Source organism: Camponotus floridanus, unplaced genomic scaffold (genome assembly GCF_003227725.1).
Source record: "Camponotus floridanus strain SB8 unplaced genomic scaffold, Cflo_v7.5 scaffold113, whole genome shotgun sequence".
Lineage (NCBI taxonomy): Eukaryota > Metazoa > Arthropoda > Insecta > Hymenoptera > Formicidae > Camponotus > Camponotus floridanus.
Window position 1 is genome coordinate 439953 of NW_020229230.1, and position 6024 is coordinate 445976.

Here is a 6024-nt window from a genome sequence, read left to right on the forward strand (position 1 = left end):
AAGGATATAATTGTATGTACATTTTATTTAAAGCAAACTTGAAAAGAGAAGGTGGGAAAATACCTGGTTTAAGAGTAACCTTGGCGGATTCCCCCGGGGGAATCGTACATTGTGAACAGACGCGAAAAAAATACAGGATGTTTCAGACCACCCGTACCACCCGTTTAAAAACTAGAGAAGTGGTTATTTGAAAAAAGTAAAAACATTTATTTTATAAATTGGGTGCGCTCTATCGAATGGTGATATTTTCAACTTCTGGTTCCGGCCGGAAATAGGCGATTCAGACCGGAAGTGCATTTTTTTAAACGGAACCTACTATTTTTCATTGCATATTCTTGTAGCTTATCTCGAGAGCTTTCCAAAACACTATAATAAATTATTTTTCCATGAAGTACTTTTCGAGTTATGAGGCTTGAAATCATTTCTTAATTTTATATAAACCATAAAATATCTTGTAAAATATTCATTTTTCGATTATCTTACCTTAATACTTTTATGTACACAATAATGAGAGGAATCAATTGGTGTAAAAAAAACACAGAGTTGTTTCTAAGAAAAAATATGTAATTTGCAATTAACAATTTCATATTTTTTCTTAAAAACAACTGTATGTTTTCTTTCCACCAATTGATTCCTCTCATTAATTTGTACATAAAAGTATTAAGGTAAGATAATCGAAAAATGAATATTTTATGGTTTATGTAAAATTAAGGAATGATTTCAAGCCTCATATCTTAAAAAGTACTTCATGGAAAAATAATTTATCATATTGTTTTGGAAAGCTCTCGAGATAATCTCCAAGAATATGCAATGAAAAATAAGGGATTCCATTAGAAAAAATGCACTTCCGGTCTGAATCGCCTATTTACGGCCGGAACCAGAAGTTGAAAATATCATCATTCGATAGAGCGCAGCCGATTTATAAAGAAAATGTTTTTACTTTTTTGAAATAACCACTTCTCCAGTTTTTAAATGGGTGGTACGGGTAGTCTGAAACACCCTGTATGCTTACGAGTACGGTGCCACTTCGTGAACGTATACGATGTATACAGAGGTTTCACTGTACAATATATAAATATATATATGTAACTATTAAGTGCAATCGTACGAGACAAAAATTGCGATTGTGATTTATACATATAAATTATGTAATCGTGATATGTGTACATGGGTGTACTTATGCATGTGTGTATGTGTGTATATGCGTGTGAGAATACTGTGTATTGACGATTCCGGAGACTGTCTCAAGACTGTTTAACAAGAAAGTTTCCAGGAGAAGAGTAAGAGTAATATACAATGTGTACGAAAGTGTATGTATCATTGAGTAAATCGCGTCTCGCGTGCTCGCAGCACCATCCTTACTCTATGTAATTATTGTACGAGAGGAAGGAGAGAGTGAAAGTGTATAATTCTTTGTTCCTGAATCGCGGGTGAACGCGCGGAGCGGCTTGATGACATTTTACCGCTCATGTGAAACTTTTTAATTTCCCTTCTCTTCTAGGGCAGTTTCGATGTATGTGACGGGCTATAGTAAGACTGTAAGTATACAAGAGAGAAAAATCCAATCGATAAAACATATATCGCGCTTAGAGATGACGTCCGGGGCGCCTCGGGTCGTAAAAAGCGTGCGTGACGTCCACGTTATTTAATGGGTTAATTAATTATCGCTAAGTGCCCGGGTGCATGAGAATTTTCTAAGAAAAAATTTTCCATGAATTTCAATGTACGCCTCCACCGGCCTTGCTCCGTCGCGGTTCTTGATTCTACCACATCCGCAAATACGGGATACGTGTACTACATATACAGGGTGATCCGGAAGTCTGCGATGCTCCGCAAAGTTTATTAGAAAAAAAAAAATGACGCTCCAATTCCGGGATATTAATATCGTATTACGCGCGATTGAATCTTGAAAGTTCTCGGCGAATCGAGTTTTGTAAGAGGGATACAAGGCACAGATATCCTTTACGTAATTTCAAGTGGCGTTTAACTTAAGAGAATTTCCGGTTTAGAAACAAGTAATTAGAGGCAGTAATTGCTAAAGTAATAATAATTGAGGGCTCGAAGAAATGCCAATCCAATTAAACTCCTCGCACAATCAAATTCCTCTTTAATCGAAAAATCGACTACAGCTTTACCTTCGATCAAGAATTTGCAACCGAGACGAAAGTTTGTTTCTGGGTCATTGTGTGTGTATGTGTCGTTCCGCAAAAGTCATAAAATGTCAGACTTTATTTCGATATTCCGTCGTGTGTGCGCCGTGAACAAAACTGGAGAACGTGTATTAGCCACTTTCACTCTCGTCGAAGTAACAACGATCTGGCGGAAATTAATTACTTCATAAAAACGTACAGATGATGTAAGATTAATATGGACGGATAACGACTATCCTTTATTTAATACGCGGCTCTTCTTGTATTGCGTGACGTGTGGGATGTAATTATTATCGTTAAGATATATTCTCGATATAGAGAACTCGTGTTTTAAACACATATTCAAGGGATTCCTTTACCGTCCTTACGTTAGATGCTTGAAATTATTATTTCCTGCGTATATATATATATATATATATATATATATATATGTATGTATACAAATATTACGCGTTCGTAAATCTCTGATCGCTCGATCAATTAATTTAATTGTATTATATGCATTTCTTTTGTTATATTATACATGTCTTTAAAAGACGCATTTCGTTTCTAAGCAGGAATGAAATTCAATGATGTCGGCACTGACATAAAATGTGATATTATTCGAGAAAGTTCTTGGTTCGATGATCATTGTGGTTTATAATATAAACCTTTCTTGCAGACTTCCCTGCCCTGTGAATTAGAGAAAAAGATATATATTATTATATATAAATATATTAACTGTAACGCGATTCATAAGCTATTATAAATACCGATCGTCTGCTTTGTAAAGTGTGTCATTCGCGTTTAATATCTTGCGTATTCGTAAAATTATTGAGTCTGTCGAACGATATTAGATCGTGAGTCCACGATCGTATCAAGAAACGTAACAAGCGTCAGTAGTAGGTGGAATCCACGATCGAGAGGTTGGCGAAGTTATATATAATTTAAAAGCAACTAGACCAACTTTTAAGACCAGAATAAAAGAATAGTTATCACGTAGATAGAGATTAATACTGTATAGACTGAGGTATATCGCGAGAGTAGTATTTTGACATTCGTATAGTTTCTGCGTTGCAAAAAGAAAAGAGAAGGCAATTAAATGAATACTTCCATTCGAACACTCACGATTCTTCTTCCCTTACCTCAAAATTGTTTATTTATAAGCTGTCGAGCAACCGTTGCATTATGTTCGCCAAAAGGCAACATTTTCGAAATCAATTTATCTTTTCTATGATTCGCACAATAGATAGCGCTCGCTGGATATATATATTTAAAAATAAAGTTTAATAAATACATATATATATATTTCAGAACGGAAAGAGAAGTCGTTATTCTTTATTCCTGTGCACAGAAAAAAAATAAGTGTCAAATCAAAACTTATATAGTTAAAGTAACGCATTCATCGTTTCGTATATACGCAACAATTTATAATCTTCCTAGGAGAAATTAATAATTTCAATTTTCAACAATATTATAGTCTTATTTTAATAATGTAATTGTCACCTCAAAAATATATAATTATTTAATTATACTTTAAGAAAATTATTATCTTCGATTTAAAAATGTTATTTTCCATCTACACATTGTTTCTTTTCCATTCAAGAAAATTAAATCTTAAATCGTAAGAATATATTTTTCTTGATTGAACTGTATAAAATGGCTTCATTCAACTATTCAAGCAATTATATTTTTCTGTAATTAACGCATAATCTCATTTCCAAATTTCCATTTAAAACTAAATATATTTTCAAAACAAGAATGTCTTTTTTTTCTGCGTAGCATTTCACCGTTTTTCATACAAGGATTATATTATCGGGACGAGGCAGAAATCGTGAGATTTTTCCCATACATTTTTTCCGCGATATTAGAATAAGAAATGTATGCACAGAAAAGAAGTAAGTGTCAAATAAAAACTTATATACTTGAACTAACGCATTCATTGTTTCGTATATACGCAACAATTTATAATCTTCTTAGAAGAATTTAATAATTTTAAATTTCAACAATAGAGTATTATTTTAATATTGTAATTGTCACCTCAAGAATACATAATTATTTAATTCTACTTTAAGAAAATTCTAATCTTTGATTTAAAAATGTTATTTTCTCTCCAACATAGTTTCTTTTCCATTCAAGAAACTTAAATCTTAAATCATAAGAATATATTTTTCTCGATTGAATTATATAAGATGGTTTCATTCAAATAAGCAATTATTCGAGCAATTATATTTTTCTTTAATTAACGGAATATAATCTCATTTCAAGATTTCCATGTTAAAATTAAATATATTTTCAAAACGAAAATGTCCTTTTTTTCTGTGTAACGTAATTATTCCTTAAACTCACAGAAAAAAATAAGTGTCAAATCAAAACTTATATACTTAAATTAACGCGTTCATTGTTTCGTATATACGCAACAATTTATAATCTTCTTAGAAGAATTTAATAATTTTAAATTTCAACAATATTATAGTCTTATTTTAATATTGTAATTGTCACCCCAAAAATACATAATTATTTAATTCCACTTTAAGAAAATTATAATCTTTGATTTAAAAATGTTATTTTCTATCCAACATTGTTTCTTTTCCATTCAAGAAAATTAAATCTTAAATCATAAGAATATATTTTTCTTTATTGAACTGTATAAAATGGCTTCATTCAAGTAAGCAATTATTCAAGCAATTATATTTTTCTTTAATTAACGCGATATAATCTTATTTCAAAATTTCCACGTTAAAACTAAATATATTTTCAAAACAAGAATATCCTTTTCTTCTGTGTGCGAGCGTATGTTTTAATATTCCTAAGCGCTAATGTATGTATTGGTGCACGAGATGTGTATCGAAGTGAATGCTCAAGAAACGTCGGAACGTTCTCATGTTATTGCTCATTCCGAATTTATGTAAAAGCATTGTACGTACTCGGGGAAGCGCGAGGAATATTGCAGGCCAGAAAATCCAGCCTCGCGCCAAGAGTTCGCTTTTGACGTCACAATACCACCACGCTTACAGCGGATGGGCGGCTGCACAGCATAATTCAGCATATAAAGTCGGCGATGACTTGTGTCGTTCAAGTGAAAATTCTTGTCGTTCGCATACATTTTTGCCGTTGCATAAAAATAGCTTGCCGCGCTTGCCGGGACTTATCGCACAATCCGGTGTTTAATATATACTGATTTGCAAACAGATTTATCGTTAATAATAATTAGCTGGCGAAAAAAATAAATAGGAGGCGCGATTTTTATCTTTCATTTCTCTCTCTCTCTCTTTCTTTCGATCAATTTAAATTTTCTTAAAATATTCTCTGATTTTGCGATATTCTTAATAATAGTAATTTCCTTCAGAGTAAAAGATGCCATCGTTTATTTTACACACGAATGGCATTCTCGAGATTAGCGGTGTTTATTACGGATATTGAGGTGTACAATGGTTAATTTATTTCGATTATTCTCTACATATTTTTATTTTTACAAGATGTTACATAACATGTGTGTTTTAATTCGCGACTTTAATTTTAATGACATTTCTTCGAAGAATGAAGTTGAGCTTTCCTTGGGGAGAATAGTGACAGTTTTCGAATTACAAGCGATTGGAAAATATTAGCTTTCCATAAGCTAAGCTTAAAGACACGGAAATGAATAGTAAAATCGATTTTTTCATTTTTAATTAACTCTCGAGTCAATTTCGATAGCTCAGTTATAAAGAATGCGTAATGTCGAAAATTGGAAAATCACGATTAACGCTGATCTCCCTTTTAACATTTTTGACGAGAAATTGATTTTAAATTGATCTATCATCATAACCAGGGATCGCACAAGTTTGCAGAACACATTCTATATTTAGTATCATTAATATGCGAAAGTATTGTAGTTCTGATATTTACAGTGGAA